A 16,992-nucleotide genomic window follows, 5' to 3' on the forward strand; every position below is an offset into this window, starting at 1 on the left:
GAGGATGAAGAAAACATCAATAATGCCTAAAATTACCTTGACACATTTTGTCAAGCCTTTGGCTCTGCTATTCAATGACATAAAATGCTCTGTTATTGCCAGTATTTTTTTCTAGTGCCACCTTGGCTTAGCCAGTTTGAATGGAAATGGGTCACTCATGGGGAGATCTTCCACTTTCTAGGCATTTCTTTTTCTTTTCAAGCATCGCTAGTGGATCTATGGAATAGTGCTTGCCAAGATTACAAGGAAATTGGATTATTGGCTTACAAAACTGCTTTCTCTTGCAGGAAAATTTCAAATTTTCTCAAAAGTTCTTGCAGCAATGTATGTCTATTATTCTTCTTATTGGGCTCCTTCTAAAGCCTCCCATAAAAAATTAGAGCGATTGCTCCGTGATTTTCTCTAGGCCTCTGGTTTTGATCATCATGGCTTTCACAGAGTTGCTTGGGATTTTTGTTGTCTCCCAAAAGAGTCTGGAGGCCTTGGCCTACTTTCCACACAAAAGAAAAGCATTTCTCTATGTGCCAAATGGATTATTCATGCCATCACTAGAGATGAAGCCTGGAAGATTTTGGTTTGACATTGCATTCTGGATTTCTCGTCAACAAGCCTGCATGGAAGGGGATTGGCTTTCACATTCTTCTCATCATGCAAGAGCCTATCCTCATATAGGGCTCTTTTGTAATCAAGAGCATATGGAAAGCTTGGGAAGCTATAAAGCCTTGGCTTTGCTGGTCTAGTGATGAGTTTTGTGATGGGCTCTCTTTAAATCAATAGAACATTTGATGGTCTCCCTTGTTTGCCATCCCAATTATTCCCCTTGCCAAGACTCAAGGTGCCAATTCTTTTCATTTTTTCAAACAAGGCATCAATACTCCTAAAGATCTTTTCTCTAGGATTTCCATGAGTTTCAGATCTTGGGAAGATATGCAAGTCTAGTACCATCTTGCCCGTTCAAATCGGTAGACTTTTGAATTATTTCTTTTTGCAATTCTAGTGCACTTAATTCATAAATTGGGTATTCATTCTATTAGACCTTGGTGCACTAATTGGAAGTGGTATCCTTCCACTCCTTTCATCAATTACAAACCAAGTCTAGGTTATAGATGACTTTCTCCCAATTTGCCAATGGTGGATATGCTTAATCAGAGATGGCATTTGCAATATTCTCTTTCTCAATGAAGAAAGCACTTGAACACTATTTGGAGTGCTATTACAAAACCCAAGATTGCCCATTTTTATTGGTTCCTAGATTTTCAAGGTCTCCCCCTTGGGCCTCAGATCAAGCATATCGGGGTTTTGGATCTTTGATGTCCATTCTATGGACAACTAGAGTCTTTCCTACATATTTTATGGTTTTGTAGACGTGCTCAAAATTATTGGAACTGGGTTCATGATTTTTTTAAGTTGTTTTGGCCACAACCCTTTTCTTCGCATATGGTTATTTTGAGTGATTCCCCCAGGATCCCTAAAAAATTTACCTAGATTTGGCATACCTTTAGGATGGAAATTTTATTCAGTCTATGGAAAGATAGAAATGTTGTTCTTTTCACTCATAGTTTTCTTGATAGTAATATTTCTATGTACACTAAGGTGTGCATTTGTAATAATGTAATGATGAAGATTCAAGCGCAAGCAAACAAGGTGGCTTTGAAGGTGGCCAACTTGCAAGAGCTGCTTAATTACTTGGGAAATTCCCCTTAAACTATTTCCAAGGTACCTCCAGATGCCTCAGTTGATACCTTGATGCCTACAGGCTACCGTTAGAGGTGCAACTCTTCAGGCAACCTCTCGCAACACTCTGCATTCCTAGGCTTCTTGCCACTGCTCTCCCAGCAATGCCAATGATGGATGGAGGTGCCACTCAATTTTCCTACCCCATGGTGGCACTAGCTGGTCCCTGGCTCCTCCTCCTAACGCTTAGCTAGTGGTCTTTGGGAAATGACCTTTTCACCTAGAATTGGCAATTTCACCTCCACGACTAGACATGAAGGATGTTAAGTAGGCCACTAATGCTACTACCGATGACTAGATTGTTTCCAATCTACCTCCCAATTCCAAAGATGATTAGGGATTCCATGGTTGTGATGAGCCACCTCCATTAGTAGGCACTGCTTTAGCCTTCTAAGGTTTCTTTAAATGTTTTCTTTGATGAATAGTTTATGATTCTAGCTTCGGCCATGTGAACTCTCATGAGGTGATCTTGTATCCCATGACCCTTTTTTGTGAATTATAATCTTAGTATATTATTTATTAATAGAAAAGGACTATTCATCAAGAAAAGATAAAATGGAAGATGTATAGTAAAATTGTTATATTAACTCTATATATGAGACATATCAAAATAAAATGTTGACAAAATAAAATGTTCAATTATCATTGATATAATTAAATAATATATTAACTTAATAATTATAATAAATTATTCTCACTAGTTGATTAATTTTGAATTAATTACATTTTGTGGATGAACACAATACTACTAAAAAAATATGAATATAATTTTTTTAACTTTAATTTAAATAAATTCTATCTCATCAAAAAATAAGAATTAGAAGTTTCAATTTTAACTTTAGTTTAGGTATTATGATACAAAAGAGTTAAAATTAGACTAAATATTTTAACAAATGAAAATAAAAACTAATGTTTACTTCAAAAATCTCGGTGAAAGAAACATAAGATAAAGAAGAAAAGGGGTCATATAACACCAAATAAAATGAACCAATCAAATTTGAAAGAAATATTTTTCATAACATATAAAATAGGTAAATAAATTACAAAGCTTTACAAATATTAATGACAAAGAATTAGTAATATTAATTGGTGGAAACAAATTCATAATAGTAAAAAGTGAATGTAATACTATATTGCCTATGACAAATACAATAAAATAGGATAGCATGTTGAAACAATAAAAAATAAAATAAATTAATATAAAGAGCTAATGAGACAATTGAGAGATAAAACACAATAGTAAATTCAATAACACCTAGTTCTTGTATGTAAATTAGTATAGTATAATCAACCAATTATAGAAAATCACATCTTTGGCAGTCTTATATTCCCAACAGATAGTACTTACATGTTTTTTATACAAGACATATCAATGATTATGTATCATTTTTGGTACAAAATAATCCTATACTTGTAAACAAGGATCTACCTTCAAAATGAAAGGATGTACACTTTAAAATCTAAAATATAAGTATTCCTTAACTAATAACTAGTGACGTAATTCAAGGATTTTATTTTCAACTACACATCCATTTTTGTTTTTCAAATTTTTGTCATGTTTGTTTAAGCTATTTTTTATATTTAGTAGGTTTCATTACTCATATCCTTATCTTGTTTCTTTTAGACATGATGTTCAGTTTGTTGGAAGGGTTTAGACCCTTTCCCACTTTACTTATTATGAATTAGTGATTTAATTACATACAACTAAATGATAAGATAATAAATAATTATGATACACTTCACATAAACTCTAGAAATCTTATGATGGCTGGTTTCTATCTTGGCATTTTAGAAAACCTCCTTGTACATGTAGTATAGCCCATAAAATTTGTGCTAATGACTTGGGAAGAAAAAGAAAATAATTTTTTCTTCATGCAATTATTGGCACCTTATACATATCATCCAAAGAAACTCAAGCATCTCATTCTAATACTCATGATCACCCACCTACAATTTAGCTATGAACTCCCTTAGTTCACTCTTTCTCTTCTTCTTCAATCTCAAAAAAATGCTCTTGTACTCCACATAACTAATCTAAACTTCTTCTTTGGTCAAATAAAGCTATGTTAAAGGCTAAGGATTCTCATTCTAGGAGTTTTTGTTTATTGGGAAGTTCTTACATTATTTATAATTTTTGAGAAGGATTACTCAATATTTATTTGTTGATATTTCTTTCATGTAGTAATTAGACGTTTTCATAGGAACTCAAAAAATCTAAGTTATACACAAGTAACCATCATATTCTAGAAGTCTTTCCCATTATATTCATTTTAGGTTCCTTCAAAAAATAAGTTATTAGGATTGTCTGTTTAATGCCCTTTTTTAGTTAATTGATCGATAAATTTAATGCTAGAAAGTATTTCTATTGTGACACCAAATGTTGTCATGTGTAAATTGTCCAATGATTCATACAAACTAGCATGTCTTCTGATGTACATATTTATTACAACATTCCCTAGAAATCAAGTTGACATTGTTAGTTTTGGTAGCTTGGACAACTGTTTGTTCATATGCTATTATTTAGCAAGTAATTTTTTTACTAATAAATTAGTTAGAGTTGGGACAAATATTTGTTAATTAATAGACCACTTTTAGAAGAAACTAGAAACTGACTTGGTTAGCATTATTAAGTTGTTTTAATCTCGACTATCAACTAAGAATCAATCTCAACCATTCGTTTTCCAACAAGAGTAGTATAAAAGTGGGTCAAGGAGGAATTTGGGGTACACGTTTTTAGAAGCATTTGCAATGTTAGCAAATGAGTTTACAATGATAGCAAACTATCTTACAGTATTACCAAGGGAACAATGATAGAGTCAGGGATAATAGTGTAGGAATATTAGTTGGAAGAATTAGGAGATTTTCAAAGTTCTTCTAGTGAGAGGCAAGGAATTTTGTATCTCTTATTTTGCTGAAGTTAATATAATTCCTCATTTGTAGAACTGGTTTTCCCATAGAGGTTTTCCCAAGGATGATTTCTCTGAAAATATTGTGTTCTTTGTGTTGTAAATTTCTTTTCATATTTTATTGGTGAAGTTGCACTTGTGTTATTTTTTGATATTAGCCATGAAGAATTTTTTTTTGGTAGTTTAATAATCATTTAAGATAGGAGATTAATAATTAGTAACTACAATAGGAATTTTCACATGGTATTAGTGCAATGTTTATAAAACCTAAATTGATCTCTTTATATTTATTAAATAAAAATTTGATTTTATCCCTTGAGATGACTTTAGCTAGTTCAAGAGATCAAGACAGATTGGATGGTGCCTCGAATTTTGGTGTCTAGAAGGCCCAACTTTCTTTATTGTTTGAAGGGAATAGTATCAACGATTATGTTACCACTATTGTAGTTGTTCCTATAGAAGTTACACAACTTCCAACATAGAAGAAGGAAGATGCCAAGGTGAAAAGGATAATCATTGATGTTGTCAAGGATCGTATTGTTCCACATATCTCAAAGATAGATACAACAAAGAAGATGTGGGATGCCATTTTGAACCTGTACTAGAATTCTACCATTAGTGGGAAGATGATTCTTAGAGAGATGTTGAAGAATACCAAAATGAACTAGGGAGAAGAAATCACAAGTTACCTCACTAGGCTTAGACTTTTCAAGGACAAGTTAGTAGCTATTGGAGATAGCCCTAGTGATGAAGAGCTATTGAGAATAGCCCAAAATAGGTTTACTAAGAAATGGGGTGGCTTTGTTCAAGTTTTTAGTGGATGAGATACCTTATTGAGTTGGGATTGACTATGGACTGATTTCACTCATGAGGAGTTTAGACTAAGTCTTGTCAATGGGGCCAACAAGAGTCAGAAAAGTGAGGTGTAACAAGAAAACATTTCCCTAGCAGGAAATGGGAAAGCAAAGAAGGTGTATAGCAAAGGATCAAATTCACAAAGCGAGAAGAAGAAGAAGGACCTTTCTAAGGTCAAGTGCTTTGGTTGTCATGAGTATGGTCACTATGTTAGTGATAGCCTAGAAACGAAGAAGGCAAAGAAGTAGGTGGTAGCTTTGGCAAGTGCAAAAGAACTATCTAGTAGAATGAAAGATGAGTTTACACTTATAGCTTGTATGGTGAGCTCAACCTCATAGTGTTTTTGGTATATAGATAGTGGGTCATCATTTCATATGATAGGAGTTGGAGAGTACTTCTCTAGTTATAAGGAGGAGAACACTAATATCCAAATTTCTATGGGAAACTTGTCCAAACTCAACCCAGTTGGGAATAAGATTGTTCAATTTTAGAGGGGGAATGGAAAGATAATTCCACTTCAAAATGTGTTGCATGTACCATGCTTAGGTATGAATTTGATTTCTATACATCTATTCTTCAGGATAGGGGGTATAATGTACTCTTTCAAGGGACACATGTGTTGATTAAGCATAAGGATTGGAAATCATAAATAACTATAGGATTTAGGAGTGATCGCCTTTATATATTCCAATTTGATACTCCTAAGGCACTCATGAGCAACAATAATCCTAGAGATCTTAGAGAGCTATGGCATAGGATGATGGGCTATATTCATCATGGAGCACTCAAATTGATTCATGATACAATGACAAGTGTTCCATAGGTGATCACAGAGCATGATGATGTATGTAAGAGATGCATGCTCCAAAACTTTGCAAAAGAATCTTTTCCAAGGAGTGATACCAGATTTGTGGGTGTTCTTAATCTTTTAGAATCAAGTGTTTTTTAACCAATGTCAAAAAAATATCTTAGATTATATGAGTACTATGCTACTTTTATCAATGATTTCTCCAGGAAGACTTGCATATACTTCTTGAGGACCAAGGATGAGGTTTTCAGTCAGTTCCATGAATTCAAGGCTCTTGTGGAGAACTTGACAGGAAGGAAAATAAATGTTCTTCAGTCAAACAATGGAGGTGAGTACAAAGGAAATAGAATCAAGAGAGAGTGGACTATTCCTTACAATCCATAGCAGAATGGAGTTGGTGAGAGGAAGAACCATTCTATATTGGAGGCGGCACAAACTATGCTACATAACCAACACATGCCCCATTATTTATGGGTAGAGGCATGTAGTACAATAGTCTACATTCATAATAAGGTTCCACACAAGGCACTAAAAAATATGACACTAGAGGAAGCTTTCATAGGAAAGAAGCCAAATGTTGGTCACCTTAGAATATTTGGGAGTTTGGTATATTGTCATATTCCAAGCAATACACATACCACATTAGACTAGAATGTAGAGAGGGGGTACATTGTTGGGTATAGTGAAACCTCAAAGGCATATAGGATTTTTATCCCCAGGACCAAAAGAATTATTGTTAGACATGATTTTGAGTTCACGGAGGACAAGGAAATTAGGAGGTCCAGAGATTTTCCAGCAAATAATCAGTAGTGAACAACTAGTAGAAACTCCAAGGCCTAGACAAGGGCAACAAAGCACAAGTATAGTTACTAGTACAAGTGTAGGATCAGGTGGTGAAGATTCACAGAGGATGGAGCAACAAGGAATGCATCTAGAAGACTTAGAGGTTGATATTTCATCCTCTATAGTTGGCAGTAGGAATTGTCAAGTTCAAGAGACACAAAGGGATACTCAAGAGTTTGTGGAGCTCCTAGAAGGAGTACAAGAGAGTGGAGACAACTAGTCAAGTTTAATGACTACATGGCATTAGTTAGTTAGTTGGTAGATAGTGAATCTTCTACCTATCAAGAGGGTACACAACATTAGGTATGGCAAGATACTATGTTAAGGAGTATAAATAAATAATGCAGAACAATGTGTGAGAGGTAGTGCCTAGACAAATAGATAGAGTAGTATTTGGATCATGCTAGATCTATAATATATAGAATGGTTGAGATGGTTGCATCAAGAAATATAAGGCAAGGTTCATGGCCAAGGGGTTCTCTCAAAAGAAGGGAATAGACTACAAGGAGACATTTTCTCCAATGGCCAGGTATACTTCTACATGAGGTGTGATCTTATTTGTAGCACAAATGGGATGGAAAATCCATCAAATGGATCTCAATTAAACATTCCTTAATGGTGAATTTAAGGCAGAGGTATACATAGAGAAACCAAAAGGCTTTGTATCACATAGTAAGGAGACGCATGTGTGCAAATTGAAGAAAGCCTTAGATAGACTTAGGCAGGCTCCTAGAAAGTGGTATGAGCACATTGATACATACTTGTAGGAAAAGAGATTTGTGAAAAGTGAAGTAGATGCTCACCTCTAGTACTTGGTGGTTGGGGGTAATGTTCTTATTCTTGTTCTTTACATGGACGACCTATTTCTTATAGGTGCGCTAGGGCTCATCGAGGATTGCAAGAGAGCTCTTGTAAAAGAGTTTGAGATGAAGGATTTAGGACAAGTATGCACTAATTTGTCTTCATGGAGGTGTGGTAGATAGTTGGAGAGATTCTCCTTGGTTAAGGCAAATATTGCATTGAGACCTTGTAGAGATTCGGGATGAAGGATTGAAAAAACATGTCTACACCCATGATCACAAATTGGAGGAAGGTAGATACATCCAAGGAGAAGGATGTAGATTCCACTTTATATACATAGTTGATTGGTTTTTTTATGTATTTGGTCAATAGCAGACCAAATATTGCACTCGCAATGAACTCTCTTAGTGAGTTCATGGTTGAACCAAAGATAGTGCATTGGATAGTGGCCAATCATGAGTTGCATTACTTGTGTGGTACAGTTGAGTATGGGATTAGATATGATTGGGGTGAAGGTATCAGATTGATAGGTGATATTAATGCAGATTAAGTAGGAAGTACAATAGAAAAATGGAGCACTTTAGGGTGTTGTTTCATTTTGGGTTGAGGAGTTGTATCTTGGTTAAGCAGGAAGCAGAAATCTATGGCTTCGAGTTTAGCAGAAGTAGAATACATAGAAGCTAGCATGGTGACATGTGAAACTATATGGCTTCAAAAGTTATTAGTAGCCTTGTTTGGTCAGAAGGTTGAGACTACTATGACATGTTGCGATAATTAAAGTTGCATCAAGTTGTCTGGGAATCTAGTATTTCATGATAGGTCTAAGCATATAGACATCAGATATCACTTCATCAGAGATTGTTTACAATGAGGGGTTGTTTAGCTACAATATATACCTATAGAGGATTAGGTAGTAGACATTCTAACTAAGGCATTGGGGAAGGCTAAATTCATCTTCTTTAGAGATAAGTTAGGTGTCATGTAGAACAACTTTCTCACTAAGAGGGAGTGTTAGTTTTGGTAGCTTGGACATCTATTTTTCCATATGTTATTATTTAGCAAGTAATTATTTTACTTAAAAATTGGTTAGAGTTGTGACAAATATTTGTTAATTAATAGACCACCTTTAGAAGAAACTAGAAATTGACTTGCTTAGGGTTGTTAAGTTGTTTTAATCATCACCATTGATTGAGGACCAATCTTAACCATTGGTTTTCCAACAGGAGTAGTATAAACGAGGGTAAAGGGGGCATTTGGAGTACAGGTTTCTAGAAGCATTTATAGTGTTAGTAAATGAGTTTTCAATGATAGAAAACTATCTTGTAGTGTTAGCAAGGGTGCAATGATAGCGTTGGGGATAACAGTAGAGGAATATCAGCGGGAGAAATTAGGAGGTTGTTGAAGTTCTACCAGTGAGAAACAAGGAATTTTGTATCTCTTATTTTGTTGAAGTTGATATAATTCCTCATTTTTAGAACTAGTTTTCCCTTAGGAGTTTTTTCAGGAATGATTTGTCCGAAAATATTATGTTCTTTGTGTTGTGAATTTCTTTTTATATTTTATTGGTGAAGTTGTAGTTGTGTTATTTTTTTATATTGGTTATGAAAAATTTAGTTTTGATTGTTTAATAATCATTTAAGATAGGAGATTAATAAGCAATGATTGCAATAGAAATTTTCATAGACATTACAATGACTATGCATTGTTATAGGACCTCCTAACCTAGTTACTCTTTTTGTATGATCAATATAACATCTTTGAGAACACCTTTGGTATGTTCATCAGTATAAGTTAAACCAATAACTTCCTCAAGTGTTAGTATAATTTCCCAAGTGTAATGTTACTCTAATGTTCTTGTATTGGTATATATTATTTTGATTTTCAATCTATTATTTTGGCATGTGTTCTCTCAATGGTCTTGTAGATTTGTACTAAACATCTCCATCAACATTTCATAATCCATTATTCTTTTTCTTCACTTATCAACATAATATATCTTAATATTTTTATCAATTGTTGAATTATGTTTAATTTTTATTTTCCTTAGTGTAAAGATATTCCTATATATCCATCACCTAGAGATATTATGATAAAGTTTAATTATTTATAGGGTACCTTGTCATTCTATGTTATACCAATTAGTTTATCGAGCATCAAATAATTGTTCACATAGTTTTGTCGACATCATTGTCTATTTTTATATCTATTATTAGGGCTCAAACTTTCTCCAATGATCTTACTTTCTCATTTGGGATATCCATCAATATTAGCGATTCCGAATGACATCAAGTGTCATTGTGACTCCACATTTCTTTCTCTAATAGTGTTACTCTACTACAATAAGTCTATCGGGTGCATTTTTTCTCTTCGAAAAATTATCATACTCTATCATTTTGATTTACTTCCACCTTGGTTTAGATGTATGTTACGAATGTATGATTCTTTGATATTGTAAAAATTATTGGTATAACTATAGAGAGACATCCATGTTCTGATTTAAATATCAAATCTTCTTATTGAAGTTCCTAGGTTCCATGTTCATTCCTAGTTGCTTCCCCAATGGTGGATATTATATATAGAGTAATGTCCTGTCAAATTTTCATATAATTTAATAAAAAATTTAGTAGCAATTCTTATAGTAAAGAGAAATGACATCAATCCAACTATGAAAATACCAAAGAATGTGTTAACTATGCCAAAATAGTCTATAATTATATCAGTTACTAAGACTAAAACATAAGAAAAAATTAATTGTAAAAATGTGTGCTAACTTGTCACCCACTAGAATATGTGATTGAAATAGTAGTTGGAAGAAAAAATGGGAAGGAAATGACAAACAAAATTGAAGATCTCTTCAATCTTCTATTTTTTTCAACAAGACCTCTTAAGCTAGTTGGGAAAACTTTAGTAGTTGTGAGTGATATCTAGGGTGACCTCAATTTAGGAGTGCCTAATTAGTTAGATTATATGATGACAAATATTGGAAAACTACATGACTTGTATGATATTTTCATTGGTGTTATTCATGGATACCTATTGATGTGCATTTTATGGCCCACCAAATAGTAGAATATAATACTGGGGTATCTTATCCTCTCATAAAAAAAGTCTTATGTATGCCAACATTACAAGAAAATCATAAAATGAATCCAAGGGGTGTTATATACATTTTCATAAATCTTTTTTAAGTCCTCCTAGATGTGGGAGTTATCAAAATACTTTTCAATGAAGTACAATTTGTTTGGGAATTTTAATATAATATGTAGAAATGAAAAGGGCCATGGTTTAAAAAATTTATAGTCTATTCCTAAGAGAAGTGATAGAGAAAGATGATTCTCAAGTGAAAATATTCCTTAGTTACCAAGATATTCTTTGCCAAGTTATATTACTACGTGTGTACTCAAGAAATTTTCAAAGGTTATGCATAATATTTTTATACCACAAAAAATACCAATATAAGGAACATTGTATGTCAATGATAGAAGTTAAGCATATGAATGAATGGGGTTCAAAATCACTTTGCATAGGGTATGCTATAAGAAACCCCACCTTCAGAAAAAAGTGTAAAAATATGGTGAAAGGTATAACACTCTTGGAAACAAATTAGTTCTTGTGGTAAAAAAAAATTGTTTACAAAGAAAAAATAATAATTTCCATTGGCGAATCATTCATAGTATCTCAAAAAATGTGTACATTCTAGGCGAATAGTATTATTTTAAACAATAAAAGTATATATATTAGCAAATAAAATAATTTTCACCTGAAAGATAAACATTCATTGTTATTGATAAGAAACTGAAGTTAAGATTTATTATTATCATGTATTCTGATTAATTATAATTATTTTTTATAAGTGCAAGTAGATTCAAACCCAACACCTTTTCAAAAAGAGGCTCAGAGTTTAGCATTGTGTTGTAGGTTCTTGCCTTATGCATTATTATTATTTATTAACTTGAATCCAAGACCTCCTAGATAAGAGCTCACAATTTATCATTATGTTGTAGGCTCTTTCTAAGACAAATATTTAGCTCTATCAAATAGTAAAATAATTTATTAAGATGAATATATATGATGGTGAAATTATAATTTATCATTTGAATTCCTACCATTTTAGTGGCTTATTTTCTAACATTGAAATTCTTAGTAGCAACTTTCTTTTGAAAACTATTGTATAATTATTTTAAAACTAATCGATAATTATTAAAATAATATGAGATATTATTAATTAAAATATAATTTATCGCTTATAAATAATGTATATAAATTGAAGTATCACATCCTATTAAAATCTTTTATTCATAACCCAAACAAACTCAATATGATGATTTACTCTCTTGTATATAATAATGTAGAAGAAGAATATTCATGTTATCAAAATTCTATAGTGTATTCTAATAATTACTAATTAATTCTAAATTAGATTTGTGTTCTAATTGTTATCATTTTTTTAATTCATTTTGTTTCATCATTGGGGTTAATCACCCACACTGAATCATTATATGTCATTAGAAAAACTAGTGTCAAAATAATTCATTCATAAAAAATAAGAAGTAAATGCCTTTTCATTAAGAAATATAAAATCATCAAAAATTTTAGATTACATATTGATTCAAAATTTACAAGGATCAATTGGTCATTGTTGATAGGTTGTAGGTATATTCTATTGCCCATAAACTCTCAAACCTAAGGGAAAATTTGTACTCTTTTTTATATCATTCTCATTTTCTAAGATTGTGAGCTAGAGGAATACATGGGCAATGTCAAGAAACAAATACCTAGTGAATGACAATTCATATCAATTGATTAGTATGAGATATTTTCCACATCAAGTCAAATAGTGATATTGCTACTAGGATTTAACTATGTAGTTTTTGAGTCAAATTCATTTAAATTTTTGAGGAAACAATCTCCTACTTATCAACCTAGAAAATTTCAAACCAAAATCGCAAACAAACTCCTTGACATCTTGGTGAACCTTAAGTCCTTGTGCATACAATATTGTAACCCTCCCACCACACTTCCAAGAATAGTTAAAACCTTATCACAACTTAGTGATGGATATCTCTTGAATGTTTTAGTGTCCTTAGTGATTTCATGATGGATCTATCTTAATAATATTAGATTCTTGTAATCTATTATGCTGATAACTTAGTCTCAGCTGAATTTTTGTGAAATTTTCTTTTTTCTATCAATGTTTTAGATTTCTCTAATAGACCATGTAATGTGATTTGAAACATTTTGAAATATTATAAATAACTTTATAAATTACTATCTCACTTCTTGATAACTTTACAGGATTGATCATCTTTACTTTTTTTATGATAGATAACACATTTTAAATATATTGTAAAGTGAAGTAAGACATGCAAATATCCATGATCCATAAGCTCGAGAATCATGCTCTAATTGCATTGTAGTCAACCTTAATTTTGCATGATTTTGTGACAATTTTTGTGAGGTGAAAGATACAAGAAGTCTGTTAATGTTAAGGTTTTAAAGTATTGCTTAGTTTCTAAATAAAACTAGATTGGAGAAAGAACAAACACAAACTAGTTTTAGATTTATTTTGAGAAAATTTGGTGTTTCTTGCAAATTCCATGGAAAACTATTGGTTTCAAAGTCATTGGGAAAGTTTGGGTTTATTAAATAAATAACTTGCAATGAATGTACAATGGAAATTGTACAAATTATTAAAAAAAATAGAAAAATTATTATTGTCAATGTTGTAACTTTTTGCAATTTTTTAAAACCTGATTTTATACAAATATGCACAATATCTCGGATAACACTGATGGTAGTGTGAATGGGATCTCTTACAATTAAGTAGAAATTTTTCCAATCTCCAAATGTGATTGTGGACAAGAAGAAAAGTAAAAACATTCCTAAAATATAGGACTCCAAATTTTCCTTACAAAAATATGAGGACTTGAGGAAAATAAATATTTTTAGTTGAAGGGGTGAGACCATAGTTAGGTAGCAGTCACAATTTATAGACAAATTTCAACACTCTCAATACAATCAATATTATTAGGTCAATAAACTTTATTTATGGTTTACAAACCTCTAAATGGAGTTCATAAGATTAGAAAGAATAATTTACTATTAGAAAAAAGAAATTCACATATTCTTACCACTAGAGCATCATTGTTCACCCTTAGTACTCCATCATTTAACATCAAACAAAGTGCACTTATTAGGTATGAGATACTAACTCAAAATATCCTAATTTTAATTTTTTAATAATGAACACTTTAGATAACTACAAACCTATTTAAAATAATTGATCAATTATATATTGTCTTTGATGTTAAAAGAAAATGTCATATCTTTACTAGTTAGTGTATGCCAAGATCACTCGGGTGATTAAGACAATTTCTTATGTTTTCCAAGCATTCCAGTATTTTCTAAGTTTATAAGATAGTCTCTATCAAGTTCACTCAGGTGTCAAAGTGAAGTTTGCAGAAGTTGAGAGTTAACCAAGCTCACTCAGTTAACAAAGGAAAGTTGGATAGAACCAATGTTAACCGAGCTCTCTCGGTTACCAAAGGAATTTTACAAAAAATGTAGTGTTAACCAAGTTCAGTTATTTAACATGGAAAAATCATTTTAGTGTTAGTATCTACAAATAAGGGTCGGCTAACAAAGGATTTTCTTGTTTTGGCATATTGAGTTTAATAGATTTTTTTGTTGGTTCTAGCTAACTGAGGAAATGAATATTAATTATTATAGTTAGAGTGGTGTTTCATTCTGATAAAGTATGAGTTTTTTGTTCCGAATAGGAAGTAATGATATTTGACAATAACTCAATGATCCTATATAGAAGTTTAACGTCAGTAGTGATTCCTTGCCATATAAAAAAAACTTAATAATAACTAACACCTTATGCCTCCTCTAAATTCATAGAGGGTATTTTCATCATTTGACATGCATTAAAACCAATTACCAGTTGGTTTGATTGGTTATAAGGTTAATTTTAAGGTTTTCCAAAAAATGGCTAAAATTGCCAAAAAGTTGTCAACAACCTTTATTGCAAAATTTGATTTTTGCACTAACTCTTCCTAGAACTTAACCAAGTGGTTTTTGGTAACATATAGGACCTATATAAAGTTTAATGACTCTCAAAACATTTATTGAGTCAACTTATTAACAAAAAAAAACAAAAAAACAAAAATCATTAGGACTAAGGCAACTTGGGTTTATAGGTGACCTCAAGTTCCTTGACCTTACAAACAAGGATTACCTTACTACCATAAAAATATAACATGTTCAAAATGAGGTTTATGATCACCCCTTTACCTTCTATCATGAGTCTACATTATTGGATTAGATGACATATCTAGTTGCCACCTTCAAAGATCCCTGCCCTATGGCATTTAGTGACTCTTAGGGACGATTTGGTCCAGCATGCCCAAGAATGTCTAAGCACTCAACAAGATGGGAGGAGCTTGGGGATAGGGCCTTCCTAGCCACTTGGAGCTAATAGAATATACCATGCAATCCCATGACGAATGGTGAGAGAGATTTGACAGTTGGCAACTTTGTACTAGCAAACACTACAAGTTTTAGCATCACCTAAGATGTGGTCACAAAATTAAAAAGGAATAAGATCTCCAAAAAAGAGAGATATGTTATTGTAGGTATTTGAAACATAGTCTTATAACACCTAGAATTGCATCCATACCTTGCACGAGCTCCAAGATATGCCTCGCCAAAGATCGCTAGCCTATGGCATTTAGTGACTCTTAGGGACAATTTGGTTTGGCATGCTCGAGAACATTTGAGCACTCAAAAAGATGGGAGGAGATTGGAGCTAGTGTTTACCTAACCACCCAAAGCTAATGAAACATACAATTTAATCCCATGATAAAAGGTGAGAGAGATTCAATAGTTGGCAACTTTGTACTGGCTAACACTACAAATTTCATCATAACCCGAGATGGGGTCACAAAATCAAAATAGAATAAAATCTCCAAAAAGAGAGGTTATTGTAGATCTCCTCAACACAATCTTATAGCACCTAGAATCACATCCATACCTCACATGTGCTTCAAGATATGCCTTGTCAAAGATTGCTTCCCTATGGCATTTAGTGACTCTTAGGGACGATTTAGTTTGGCATGCCTGAGAATGTTTGCATGGTCAATGGGATGGAGGAGCTTGGGGCTAGTGTTTACCTGATCACCTAGAGCTAAAAAAATAGAAAATTCAATCACACGATGAAAGGTGAGAGAGATTCAATAGTTGGCAACTTTGTACTGGCCAACACTACAAGTTTTAGCATCACCCAAGATGGAGTTGCAAAATCAAAATGGAACAAGATCTCAAAAAAGTGAACAACATGGTCCTATAGTAGCTAGAATCACATCCATACCTCACATGAGCTCCAAGATATGTCCTGTCAAAGATAATTGCCCTATGGAATTTAGTGACTCTTAGGGATGTTTCAGTTTGATGTGCCTGAGAATGTTCGAGCACTCAACGGGATAAGATGAGCTTGGGGCTAAGATTTACCTAGCCACCTGGAGCTAACAAAATAGAGAGTTTGATCCCATGACAAATGGTGAGGGAGATTTAGTAGTTGGCAACTTTGTACTAGCCAACACTACAAGTTTCAACATCACTCGAGATGAGGTCGCAAAATCAAAATGGATAAAGAAATGAAAAAAGAAAGAGAGGTTATTGTAGGTCTCTGCAACATAGTCCTATAGCACCTTTAATTGCATCTATATCTCACACAAGCTTTGAGATATGTGCCGTCAAAGATTGTTGCCCTATGGAATTTAGTGACTCTTAGGGATGATTTGGTTTGGCATGCATAAGAATGTTTGAGCACTCAAAAAGATGGGAGGAGCTTGGGGCTAGTGTTTACCTAGCCACATAGAGCTAATGAAAGTTACAGTTTGATCCCACAATGAAAGGTGGGATAGATTCTACAATTGGAAACTTTGTACTGGCCAACACTACAAGTCTTAGCATCACTTGAGATGGGGTTGCAAAATCAAAATGGAATAAGATCTCAAAAAAGAAAGAGAGCTTAATGTAGCT

Source organism: Cupressus sempervirens, chromosome 5 (genome assembly GCF_028749045.1).
Source record: "Cupressus sempervirens isolate cs-2001-9-10 chromosome 5, ASM2874904v1, whole genome shotgun sequence".
NCBI lineage: Eukaryota > Viridiplantae > Streptophyta > Pinopsida > Cupressales > Cupressaceae > Cupressus > Cupressus sempervirens.